Source organism: Manis javanica, chromosome 9 (genome assembly GCF_040802235.1).
Source record: "Manis javanica isolate MJ-LG chromosome 9, MJ_LKY, whole genome shotgun sequence".
NCBI classification, from domain to species: Eukaryota; Metazoa; Chordata; class Mammalia; order Pholidota; family Manidae; genus Manis; species Manis javanica.
Window position 1 is genome coordinate 76,611,926 of NC_133164.1, and position 14,040 is coordinate 76,625,965.

At 44.2% G+C, this 14,040-nt stretch overlaps 1 long non-coding RNA gene across 2 annotated transcripts in view; it reads right to left on the minus strand.

The window, feature by feature from the left end:
- LOC140843535 (uncharacterized) overlaps window positions 1-13,770 on the minus strand; it is a 33,442-nt gene extending 19,672 nt beyond the window's left edge. Inside the window, exons 1-2 of one of the 2 annotated variants that reach the window (XR_012121378.1) lie at window positions 13,653-13,770; window positions 12,462-12,610 (exon numbers count right to left, since the gene is read on the minus strand). This is a non-coding gene — a long non-coding RNA (uncharacterized lncRNA). Of the gene's footprint in view, window positions 1-12,461; window positions 12,811-13,652 lie in introns of those variants that run through there. The other variant, XR_012121377.1, reaches the window with a different exon arrangement.
- Between the last annotated feature and the right edge of the window lie 270 nt (window positions 13,771-14,040).

Here is a 14,040-nt window from a genome sequence, read left to right on the forward strand (position 1 = left end):
TAATATAATGTTCTATGTCAATTTTATTTCAATTTGAGTATTTGGGGGGATTTTTTCTGTGTTCTTGACTTTTTGAACCAAAGGGCACACTCAAGATCCAGAGTGGAATTCCAATTGCTTCTGCTCAAGGGAAGCTTTGCTTTGATTAAACATCTAAAAATCACAGGATTGCTTTTAAGAAAATGAGACAAAATAAACAACTGCAGAACTGAGTGATATGCACTCTCCATGGCTGCCTTGACTTTGCGCTGCCTCCTTGCCTGGAGTGAACAGAATTGAGGATTCAGTCCTTACAACTTCCCTGATGGTGGTCATGAGGCTGTCATCACATTTCCCTAGTAAAGAAAGATGCCCCACCCTCAGAAGTGTGATCAGTCCTCTGTAGCTGGTCACTTTCTCTCTCCAATTGGTGATACAAGGATTCAAGGAGAGCTTTACAAGCATCCAAAGGCCAGCTGAGGTGAGGACTTTGGGTTTGTCTGGGGAAGCACACTGATCAGTGGGGCTAATCTGGAAGATGCCCTGTCCTGCTGCCACCAGACCACCTGCCTGACCTCCCCTCCCCATCACTGCACAGGACATTCCTTATCAGTGAACTGAGCCACAGTGTATGGGCATCAGCTCACATTAGGAACAAATTTTACTGTCTTCACTACGTAGAAACAATCAATCAGTTCCAATCCATCCTGCAGCAGGTTCCAGTAATGCTGGATTCCACTAGGGAAGGCAGGGGGCAGATGACTGTGGAATTCCTCCTGGCTTCTGGTTCTCATTGGGTAGCTCTCCCTCGTGTGTTATTTGGACACTGGCAGTCCTGGGGAAAACCAGAGCCACCACAGATTCATGTGACAGTGATGTTCCTGAGCACACTGGGGTCCTCTGTGCTGGCAGAGGCGACAGTGGCTGGGTCTCATGACCACAGGAATGGGGTTAACTGGTAGTAGGGCTGCCCTAAATGGGAGACAAGGCAAGTGGTTGGGGCCCTTGGGGATGGGGGGTGCAGATCTGGGTGGGAGCATAAACAGTGTGTTGCACGTCCTTTGCAAAATCCCAGTTTTGTAGGTCCCCTTATGGTGTAGTGGATGATACCTACATCAAAGGGTTGTTAGAAAGATTTGGTGAAATCATGAAAGTGACATTGGCAGGAAGGACCTGGGCACACAGTGTTCAGTACATTTCAGCACATATCAACTTACTGGGCCAGAGGCATAAGAAGGGATCCTCACTGTGTGTGCGTGTGTGTATGTGTGCACATGTGTGTGTGAGAGCCTCTGTGTGCATGCCTGTGTGTGTGTATGTGTGCAAAGGGTAGCCAAGAAAAGAAAATAATTAGGCAACGTCTCTGAATGATGAATCAATGGGTCTGTTGTTTATTTAAATTCTGTGTCAGATTGGGCTGTCGTAATCCACTAAATTGAACATTCACCTAATTTTCAACTTTTTCATGGCCTAACAGAAGTTGTCTAATTGATTACCTTTGGAGTTTTGAAATGATAATGGTGCGTCCTTTTGGGCTGGATATAAAACATCCTCCCACCCCCGCCCCATTCTCTTATTCCACATTGCAGGGCTGTAAACTGGAAGAACTCTTTCTTTTGAGTTTCATGTCGTTGACATTGCCTGAGGGATGGTGATCTTCATGGGGAAACTCAGTTGGCAAAGAAGGAACTGCTGAAGACAGGTGAAGACAAATAGGATTTGATATTTCTGTGAAGAAATTCATTAGCAATGCTTTTCAGGGTGTGGCTTTGCCGTAAGCACCAGGATGTGGTTTGGCTAGAAGCTATCCTGCATGGATGTGAGGTTCCTCTTCAGACACCTTGGAGGTGCGCAGAGGCCTAGGGCAGCCAGTGATATGTGTATGCGGATATGCGAGGCTGGACCCTCAGCTGCTGCCTCCGGGACACACAGCCTCATGTGGAGAGAGTCCACAGCCCTCAGGTGACCGGGCAGGAAACGAGTGGAACCCCTCTGACTCCTCACTACATCTCTGTAGAGTTCCTTTCTCTTTAAAGCCTCCAGAGCATCCAGTTTATTCATCCTCACAACTCCGTCATCTGAAGATCTCTGAGGCTAAGGACAGGAAAGAGTTCTTTAGGAACACACTGGTGCATGCATACAACATTCCATCCTAAGAAATTAGTGTGGAAAATCTCCATTCCAGCCACTTGGGCTATATTATCTTTAAATATCATGTTTCAACTGATATTAGGAAAGAGCAACAGGTAGCAGGGAGAGTCTGCCAGCCCACCAGAGTAAACACCTTCATTGCCTGCAGCACTCTAGATGGAAATGAGCCTCGGGCCACATTCCCCAAGGCATCACACTTCCCCATTTGTTCTCTTTGCAATAGCATCATGCCTTGAGGAGTCTTCAGGACTGATCCAATTCAGTTCAAGGTGGAAGGTTAGTGAGAAGGTCAACAGCACAGCACATGGGGTTGAACACACGGTCCCTGAATCTGGGCCAAATGCTCACCCTCTTCAGTAACTTGTGCTCTTAATCAATCTCTTTGGGCCTTAATCTCATTGGCTGTTATGAAATTGAGAGAATAACCACAATCCCTGCCTCATGGGGTCGTTACAGGGACTAAATGAGTTAGAACTTGTGAGCTGTAGGTAATTGGTAATAGTGTGTTATGAATAAGGGTCTTCTGACTTAGGACTACCTGAACACAATGCAAGAATTTATTGAGACTGATGATACCCAACTTTCACAAGGAGGAATAGCTGCCACTTCTGTATCTACATCCATACACCAAAGTATAAAGGCTATGCAGTGGGTCTGCATATTCATCCTCAATACCTTCTCACTGAGAGACTGTTGATGACCTAAGCACTCATAGCCAGGACAAAAACTTCTCATCCATCCTTCTTCCAGGCCAGAGGACTTTTTCTTACATGTCTGTATCTCATTAATCAATTCTTGCTCTCTCAAAATGCTAAGAAATCTGCTTACTGCTCTAGGATCCTTACTATTAACAATAGAAAGCCAATGGCAAAGTATGAAATTACAAAGCACTCCATCTCTTGAAACGAAATGTTGTTAATGGCTTTTCACAAAAGGAATCATTTCCCTCCAGTTGTCTCTGTGTCCTGTTTACCATTGTGCCTCCACATAAGCACAAATAGAAAAAGCAAGTAGTTAAGTGAATGAAAATGGTGGTCCTCGGTTGCTGGTTATGGGAAGGGTTGCAGGCTGCCAAAGCTTTCTAACTTTCTAGCCAGAATGTCCTGTGTCCATTCTCTGGCCTAATAGTCATTATACCACAATTAGTAGACTCCATGCTATCAGGATGCAAAGATCACTTGAAGTTCTAGCAATCCAAGAACATCTCCCCCACCTCAAATTACTCAGGATGAGCCCCTGCCTTTGTAATATTATGAAATATAAAGTTATGAAATATATTTACTTCTCAGTGAAAGTACCTAATAAATTGCCTACTTTGTCCATTCATGTTCTATATCCTCTTCAAAGCTATCCTTGCATCAACAGCTACATGGATATATTTGTATTATTTTTTACAAAGTTCATATATTGCTATTTCTGGTTTAAGAAAAAAATAATCATGGGAGAAGAAATGGACACAGATGTAATCTTGGAGTCTTGTTATTGTCATTAAATCATCTTGCTAGTCATCCAGCTCTCAAATCAACAACAGATCTCAAGTCTATGTCTTTAGTACCAATGAACAGGTCTCAATGTCATACATACAATTAATTGATTTTCAAGGTGGCAACTTGGTTATCTAATTATGTCCAATGCCTCAGGTCAACAATCCTCAGAAAATGATCTAAACTCTTCAGTATATTTTACTCTAGTGTGATTTATGCCTTTCAGTTGATTTTTTTATAGACAGAAAAGATAGTGTCTATTAACATAAACTATATTATGAGTTAACTTGGGCTCAGAAGTTAGGATTTAACTGCTTTAGAGAACATTTTTTAAGTACTACTGCATGAAAGTATTATACCACTTTTTATTCTCTTTTTGTCAGAGATATTCAACCAAACACACTCATATATACCATCATGTACATATATACAACTACTTCCTTAGAAGACTATAACTGTGATTTTAATAGCATTATATATTTCATCCCAAATGTAGAGGAGGCAGTTTCTTATATACCCAAAGAATTATTCAAAAAACAAACATTAAAATACAGAAAATGTTAGGAACATACATATTAAAATTTCTTAGTGTAGTGAGTAAATTCAAGGGCTCTGACATCAGAATCTCTGGGTTAAATCTTAAGCGCATCACTGTTATCAATTAGGATCAAGTTTAGCAGTCTATAAAAGAAAAAACCCAACAGGATGAAGGCATAAACAAGATAGGATTTTTTTTTCTTTCGGAGAGAAACCCAAAGAAGGGAGTCCAGGGCTCTACAAAGTTATCAGCAAACCAGGCCCTCGCCAATCTCCACATCACCCTCTCTTGGACCTGAACCTTCATCGTAAGGTCACAAGATGGTTGCTAGAACTCCAGCTGCAATATTCGTATTCCAGGGAATACAATGGAGCAAACAGCAAAAAAACGCAAACACCTCCTCTTAAAAAGACTTCCTGGAAGCCCCACATAATACGTCTTCCTACAGGTCATTATCCAAGTCTTAGTAATGTGTCTACATCTAGCTGTGACTGAGGCTGGAAAATACATAATTTTAGCAGGGGACAATATAATTTAATACCCTGGGCAGGAAAATAACCCACCTACTAGTAAGATTATATGGCAGGATTTCAGAAAGAGGTCTTTGATTACTTAGACTTGAAACTTCAACTTCAGATATATTTGAGAGAGATGGCACGGCCACCCAAAAGTCCTGGGATCAGTGGGTATTTATTTGGGAGTGGCTTTCCCTGTGGAGCACGTTCTCTGGAAAGCAGCGAGTATTTTTTTTTTCTGTCTCATCTCTCCGTCTGTGCTCCAGGTATACCAGGCTACTTTGACATCTTCTCAAAACACAGTATAGTCTCATGTCTGTTCCTTTCATTATCATGAACTTCTTCTTTTGAAAATGCACTTCTCCACCCCAACTTCAGGTCTATTTGTTTAAATTCATCTCATCTTTAAGCGGTAGTTCAAATGCCTCCACTTTCATGAAGACATTTTTGGCCACATCATTGTCAATAAAGATCTCAGTCCTTAGCCCTCAGTTTGCCTTTTGTCCTATTTTATTTCTTATATCAGAGTTCAAGTACATGTCTTTTTCTTTTATTGTATTTTACACCCCTTGTGGGATTTGCCTTATCTTGCTATCTTACTCATCTCTGTGTTCTTCTCTGTGCCTAGTACAGAGTATTGGTACATAGAAACTGCTCATTGCAAATGCATTGCACAACCTAGCAGTACATAAGGTAGTTAGGAGAGTACATTTATTCACATAGCTGGGATAATTTTTAAGTTCTATAAGATGAACTCTCAGATACTGTGTATTGATGCATTTCTCTGATTGCTACATTCCTACATGTTGAATTTTGTCACAGTTAAGAAATTCTCTCATGCTCAGGGTTGTAGCTTTGGCAAATGGATTATTATATGAACAAATATGTCAACCAAGGAGGCTTCAGCCAAGTAGGGTATGAGCTTCATACCTATGTTTACAGCTTGCCATCTTGTCCACTAAATTAAGTGGCCAGCCTTCTAGAAGGGCAGGCTGATGGAGTAAGTCTAGCTTTGGCATTTCAGTTACCTGTCTCAGTGGCAGCCACTCTTTCACTTAAGTTGACTATGGGACTATAAGAATCATAAACTCAAAAAATCCTATTTAAATATGGAAAAGGATATTAAAACTCTGAAGCCACAAAGACTACTTAAATAAGGACAGAAAACAGTGTCTGAGTTTAACTTCTGGCACTAGATACTAAAAGAAAACCTGAGAACCTGAGGAAGATATTTAAGAAGACAGGCTTAATAGTTAGGAAAAAGTAACACAAAAGAAGTACACAATTTATACACTGAAAACTACAAAATAGTATTGAAAGAAACTAAAGAAGAACTAATTAAATGGAACAATATCCCATGTTCACAGGTTGGAACTATTAGTATTGTTAAGATGGCAGTATTTGTCAAAGTGAAATACATATTCAAGACAATCTCTATTAAAATACCAGTTGTCTACGGTTTTGCAAAAATTGTCAAACTAATCCTAAAATTTATATGCAAATGAAAAGTACCCAGAATAGCCAAGATAATCTTTATAAAAAAGAAGCAAGGGGATTCATGCTTCCTAATTTCAAAACTTGTTCCCAAGTGTCAGTAATCAGAACTTGTAGTATAGGTATAAGGACAGACATATAGATCAATGAAATAGAGTTGAGAGTCTAGAAATGTATCCTTACATTTATAGTCAACTGATTTTTGACAAGGGTGCCTATGCTAGAAAAATAGTCTTTACTAGTGCTAAGGCAAAAGAATAAAGTTGAATGCCCTACCTCACACCAAATTTGAGTTAATAAAAATTATTATAGACCTAAATTTAAGAGCTAAATATATCATAGACCTAAATTTAACACCAAAAACACAAACCACTTCGAAGAAAACAGAGGAGTAAGCTTTAATGTCTTTCAATTAGGCAATGGTTTCTTAGATATAAAACCACAAAGCACAAGCAAGAAAAGAAAAATTCAGTTGAATTTCATCTAAATTAAGAATATTTGTACTCTAAAAGGCCCAATCAAGAGAGTATAAAGAAATCTAAAGAGCGGAAGAGAACATTTACAAATAGTGTATTTCAGAAGGGCCCACGGTCCAAAATACATGAAGAACTTTTACAAGTCAAAAATAGAAAGACAATACTTTAAAAAATGGGTAAACAATCTGCATGAACAGTTCCTTATACATTATTTATAAGAAGTGTAAATGGCCAATAAGCCCATGAAAAGTTGTTTAGAATCATTAGTCTTTAAGGAAAGGCAAGTTAAAACTGCAATGAAATATTACTTCACACCCATTAAGCTAGCAAAAATAAAAAAGACAAATAATAACAAGCAGTGGTGAAGAGGTAGAAATATTGGAACCCTTATACACTGCAGTCAGGATTGGATTGTAAAATGATGCAGCCACTTTTGAAGGCTGTTGGGCAGTTCCTCAAAATGTTAAACACAAAATTATGAAGTGATCCATTAAGTCTACTCCTAGGTCTGTACCCAAGAGAACTGAAAACATATATCCATGCAAAAGCTGTGCATGAGTATTCATAGCAGCATTTTGCATAACATCGAAAATCCGGAAACAATCTAAAGGTCCATCAACAGATGAAGTGAAAAACTATCCATAGAATTGAATATTATTCAGGCATAGAAAGGAGTGAACTGATACAACTCTACAACAGGGATGAACTTTGAAAACATTATGCTAAGTGAAAGCCAGATACAACAAGCCATACACTGTTATGAGTCCATTTATGTGAAATTTCCAGAATAGGTATGTGGGTAAAATTGCAATATTTCCAGAATCTCTCTCCTGGTTTTATCTCCATATCAATAGGTGTTTCCAAGGGGTGGAGAGAAGCAGTTCATCTCTATATCAGTAGGTAATTACAAGGGCCAGCAAGGGCATATCTGGACTGGAAAGGTTGGGTGGGGTTTCTTCTTCTGCAGCCGGGTTGCAAGAGACAGGGGAAAGCAGAAGTGGACTGCTTGTAAGTAGTAATCGGGTTTCTCCCACTTTATTTCTTCCTTTGACTGATTTAGGTTTCAAAGGTATTTGCCCCAGGACTCTGCCCCCAACCCCGGAGTTACAAGGTAAATCCAAAGAGGTAGAAAGTAGGTCAGCGGTTGCCAGTGAATGAGAGAGGCAGGAATGTAAAGTGAATGCGAAGGGGTAAGGGGTTTCTTTGGGGATGATAAAATGTTCTGAAGTTGGTGGTAATGGGGGCAGAACTTTGAGTATACTAAAAACCACTCAACTGTACACTTTAGAAGGGTAGATTTTATGGTGTGGGAATATCTCAATACAGCTGTTAGTAAAATGGAAGGAAGGGAGAGAGGGAGGGAGGGAGGAAGTCACTAACTGTGGCTGAACTATTGCCCATTGAAGCCTGAGCTGAGGTCTGCCCTTTGTTAAAGAAAGATTGAAAGGTGAGTTATTTTAGAGACATCCCACTGCTGCCCAAGTGTAAAGGAGACTTGAAAAGGCAATACTCTGCAGGGGGTGGGCTAGTGATGGGAGGGAGCATGAGGGCATCCCTGGTTTAGGAAATATGCCATGTCTCAGTCTAGAAATCAGTTAAAGAGGTGTTTCCGTGTCGGAAAAACCCTCAGGTTGTGTATTTGTGATTCGTTCACTTTTCTTTGTTGTACCTTGATAAAATTTGGTTTAAAAAAATCAAAGAAGACAGACTATTACCTTGGGTTTTCAAAGGACATTACTTTCTAGCAATGAAGCACAAATGCAACATGCACAAGCTCAAGAGAAATCTGAGTGCAGCAGTCAGATGGAAAAATCAATATTTCAAAGCATAAGAGGGCAAGAGGCTGGAGCCAGTGACCTCCAGGGGCCAGAGGCAGGAGGCAGGCCAAGGTTTCAGCACAGCATTGAAAACTGAGAGCTCTGACCAGCAGGCTTGGTGTTGTCCCGATCAGGACATAAGGCCAGAATCAGGCTTTTCATAGTCTCCCTGAGAAACTGCGAGTGCCCAGAAGGCAGGGCCCACACACTCCTTGTTCACCACCATTGCTGCAGTGCCCATTCACTGTGGCCGCAGCATGATACACGTGTCTTAAACTATGAATGAGTAAGGCTTTGGTTACTGTCTCCCAAGCCCACAACACAGGGATTTTTCCTTTTCTAGCACATCCTCCCAGGAGAGGGGTGTGTCTTGTTTGCAACACATTTATTGTGTGGCTAATCAGTTCCTCCGTGCGTGGCAGGAGGGGGTCAGCAGGATCCAGGGCCAATTTGCCTTCCGTGTGGAAAAATGAGGGTATGTGCCCAACCAGATGTTGCTTATGCAACATGCTCAAAGAAGTGAAATGGCAAACTGTACAGAGGACACCAGACTCAACGGACATCAAATGCTGCAAAATTAGCCCCTTTTATGTGCTTTGCCAATTTAGTCATGGCCCATTTGTTGCAGGGCTGGATCATGAACAAAGGCCCTTGGCCCTCCTTGCTTTGGTTCCAAACACAAGGAGCTCAAAGGTGGGGCACTGGGCCCAGGGAGCCAGGTGGCTCCTGTCTACTGGCTGTACCTGGGACTTGCCCGTGTGCAGTGAGCTCCCTGGAGTCACACAGCACAATGTGTCTTGGTTGAGTTCCCACTGAGGAATCATTAGCACGTGGCCATAGACACTGTGTAAGTGGGCCTTTCCTGTGTATTGAAGGCCTTCAGAAACTATAGCTTTGGGCTTGGGGCTTTCTTTTATGATTTCTGCTTCATCCCCTGTCTCTTAAGCTATTTGTATTCCTAACCAAGCCATCAAACTCCTGAAAACCAGCCTTTTTCTTTTCAATTAACTTTCCCAAGTGTCAGGCCAGCAGTCTGAGCCTAACGGAGGACGGGAAGGCCTGAGTTTGGCCGTGACCCTTTGGCTGCTCACATGTGCTGGGCCAGGCTGAGGCCCTTCTCTGCTGCGCAGACCCCCAGCCTACATGAGGAGCAAGCCCAGACCCCCACCATCCTTTCAGTCTATCTCTGTGATCTTGAACTGCCCTACAACCTGCTAGAACCCAAGTTGCCAGACTCCAAGCCGGAGGGATTTGAAGGCATGAGCTGTGTTGAGTCCATGTAATGGAATTCCCAGGGGGCCGAGCCAGAGTGACTGAGTAGAAGTTACTCAGGGAACGTTGGCCAAATAAGAAAATCTTTCTGTAAGTACAGAAGTGGAATTGGCCAGCTTGATCTGTAAAGTAGTGAACAACTCATTAGAGCATGCCTGGGGGGAAATACTGGCACTGGCCACAGACACAGTGTTGGATTTTAGAGAGGAGCATGAGTCTGGAATAAGGCCCACCAGGGACTCAGTCTGGACTCTGACACTTACGTAAGCATATGACCTTGGGTGAATTGTTCAACGTCTCTGGGACTCAGGCCTCTAGGACAGAGTAGAAATGATGGTATTTGTCCAGGGGTCCTTGAAAGGAGAGGGGCATGTCTTGTTTGTGATACATAAGGTAAAGCACAGGGCATCCTTAGTGCAGGAGAGAAAATGATGTGAGGGCCCAGGCAGCACCACTTGGCCATGCTAACACTACCTTGTGCAACGTGCAAGTTGGAAGGGGAGCTTGCATGGGCGACCTGCCCCCTGCCAGCCTCAGGCCCTTTTAGAGCCAGGAGATCACAGCTCTGCCAGGGTGCTTGGGAGGCCGAGAAAGGCCTGGAGTGTGTGTGAGGTGATGCTGCAGTTAGGCAGGCGTCTGTAAGCATAAGGACTGGGCCATTTCTCTAGCAGTAGCCCCAGAAGGCTTTAAAGCCAGAGAAGAACACGATCAGATTTATCTTGTGAAAGCTTGCTCTGGCTGGAAAAAGAATTAGAAGAAGCAGGGTGGGTGCAGAGACAGAGTGCTCACATTAGGGGGCTGGGTAGGAAGCAATAATGGGGCGCAGTGGAGATGGTGGAAGTGGGTGGATCTAAGATGTTAGAAGAAAAATTTGGCAACTTTCAGGCACTTGCCCTTGGACTATGATGTCCATTCAGTAGTGAGCATGGGAAAAGGTCCAGGTTGGCTGCCGACACAGTTCACGTCTGACTGTGTGTGGAATTGCCAAGGTGATCGTGAAGCATCAGGCAGAGCTGGTAGGCTGGGTGTGTGTGCCTACTACTCGGGAGAAGCTGAGGAGGTAGAGGTCTGAGGTCAGGAGCAGGATGTGGACTGAACTGCCTCAGGGCCATGACGGAGCCTCAAGGGAGAAGGCTGTCCCGGCCTGCCTCAGGAGGGCGCTGCTGTTTGAGAAGAAGGTTCCAGGGAGTGGAGGCGAAGGCGGCCGGAGGGGTGGTGGGACCCGCGAAGGGAGGACTCCAGGAGCCCAGGGAAGAGGCCAGCCAGCAGGTTAGTCCGTCACTGGGGCAACCGCTGCTGGAAAGACGGATAAACCCTGGCCAGGAAATGCCCGGAGTCGGTGCTCATACATAGCCTGAGCCAGACCCTCCTGGGGGACGGAAGGGTGGCAGCCAGACTGGGAGGGCGAGGGGGCAGGGGAGACACCAGGAGAGACGCAGGCAGTGCAGGCTCGGCCCCTTCCAAGCAGTTTGGCCTAAGGGCAGGAGCCACACCTTCTGCTGGAAGGGGAGAGGCTCTCAATACAACTTGCTTGTTTGTTTTCGTAGGGGAGGCTTACATATGTTTCTAATGTGATGGGAGGAGTCTAACCAGAAGAGAGCTGTTTGGAGGTGAGCATGCCGTGTGGTAGTCCCGCGTGGGGACAGTGGAGCGGGCAGTTGGCAGCTTTGTGCAGGGCCCTGCCGTGCTTTTACCCTGTGCCCTGCAGCTGCACACCCTGTCCTGGCCACCTCCTCCTCCGTCACCCCTTCTCTCCCCTCCGTGTTTCCAACAGAGATGAGAATTGCATGACTGACTGAGCAGGGCTTCTGTGAATCCTTTGTGTTTTTATAAAGCAAAAGGCATATGACTGTTCCATGAAATGTCACTTTTGTGTCACACAATACACTCAGCTCTGTCATAAGATGAATAAAACCGCCAGCTGTCAGAGCCTTAGCTCCTCTCCAAGCTAGGTTCGTGGCCCTGTCCCAGCCTCTCAGTAGGACCAAATCAGATTGTGAGCGTTCCTTCCTCCCCAGAAGGCTCTGCACATGTGACAGTTATCCTAGCTTTTTGAAGTGTCCTAAAGGATTTTACTTTAAACCCAAGAAGCCGATAGTCAGACTCAGAAAATGAGAAGTGAATACGTTTAAAAATTAACAAATGCATAAGGCAATACATGGCAAGCCTAAAATGAGTAGACTTTCAGGACCACAGAAACTTCAGGGAAACTGCTGTGGTCTGGAGAGGATGGAAGAGATGCCATTGTGTCATCAAGGACTCAAATCATGAAGCAGCAAAAAGAGGGTGGCAAGGAATTCAGACAAAGGAGACAAGTAGAAGGCAAGAACATCAGTATAGAAAAGGGCAGTGTTTCTAGTGCCTGAAAGTAGCAGTTACATGCAGGTGCTTGGCCCACGTCTGACCTGTGCACAATCCCTGGAAGCCACCTTAGCCCTTTATAACCATCAACCTGGACTTCTTAGCTCATTGTCATGAACCCTGGAGGCTGCGTACTGGGGCCAACCTGCTTCCCACCCGTGGTGGCCCAGAGAACCACAGGAACCTAGGGTGCTTGCAGTGATTCCAAGTTTCAGCATAGAAATGTTTTCCCGTTTCAAAGACACACACTAGGTTTTAGATTCCTAAGACTTGAGAAGGGACTTAAGTTTAAGAAGATCTTGATTCCAGCCACAAATCTGCCACATGGCTCTCTGTAAACCAGTCACCTCCATCTCTGAGCCTCCCAGTCTCACCTGTGTAACGGACATGACAACACCGGCCTGTCACAGGGTTGCCGCTCAGGGGTGCTGTGAGCATGAGACGACCGAATCACGGTGCAGAGGGGACTGCTGTATGGATACAACTGCGAGCTCGTCCACAGGTTCACAAACTCTCCTGAACCCTGGGGTAGATCATGGGCCATTCAGTCAAACAGGTTGAACTCCAGGTATAGCCCACAACTCCAGCAGCCTCATTCGGGTTTGCTATATATACAAAGGCTTTATATTTATGCCGCCCCTTCCAGGAAGAGTTCCATTGGTTAGGGAAAATACGTTTTTTAAAGTTACAAAGATTAACCTTTGCCTTTGTCATTTTACAGAAAGGAAAACTGAGGCCCAAGGAGGCTGATCAATCTGCCTAGGGACACACAGTGGCAGAGGGAAAACCAGAGGCTGTTTCTTATACTCTTGCTTCAGTGCTTTGTCCACTACTTTGTGGTTGGGGTAGCAGATGCTAGAGTGTTCTTTGAGCAAACAAGACAAAGCAACCCACAGTTTCTACCCCATGGCATAGATACATCCCCACAAAGGACCAGCCCTGCCGTTTATAAACCACAGCTCACCCCCAGGACAATGGAGCAACTCCAGAAAACACCAGGCAGTGCTGCCAAGCTCACATGGGTGCATGCGGGTGAAGCTCGGACACGTAGTGAGGACCCGCCCCCCGCATGTCCTGGCCTCCGTCCCCTTGGTGCCTGCAGCAGCTGCCTGGCAAGCATACAGCACAAATAACTGCCACCCCCCCACCACTCCATCCTTTGCATACTTCTGCCATTCAAGCAGATGTGTTCCTCTCTTAAAAATAAAATCAGCCTTAATTTTCACTAGCATTCTCTGTCCCACCCCCATCCCCAAAGGACTCAAATTCCTCCTTCAGGCAAGCTCAGCTCCATTGGGGTTCAAGACTAGAGTTCAAACTCCAGATTATCTTTTGGTGGAACATTTGGAAAATTGCCTCATTCAGAAACAATTAAGTTTTTATGAGAGAGTATGTGTTGTTGAAAACATCCTAGCATTTCTAAGTAGGAAATTCCAAAAATTCTATTTTTTCCTCACTCTTATCTGATGTTTCTTGTTTTGTACAGGAGGTAAAGGTCTTCTCCCTGGAATAGTGAAGAGGAAATATGCATAAGAAACATGTCGAGTCATGGCATGAATACCTACCAGTGCCTGAGAAGTGGTCCTTGCTCTCAAGTTGCTTCCAAGGTTCTTGGAGAGGTATGATGCAATATAAAGTTGCGTGTTTCTATGAGCCTTCTATACTTATTGCATAATATGATGTGTTGAGTGTGTGTGTGTGTGTGTGAGTGTGTATGTACTGTTGGTTCTGGTTGCTGTACAAAATCTGAGGCCCTCCCTGGCTGAAACAGAAAGAATAGCATGGTCCTAAGAGGGGGCAGTGCCCACACAGCACCTGGGGGTGGATTGGGAAGGACAGACAAGGCTGTTCTGATGCAAAGAAAGAAAGAAAGTGAAGCGTAAAGAGGACCACAGCCCTGCTGTGCCCAAGGGAGGCTTCTTATGGGAGTTAATCTTCAAGAACTGATTTCAG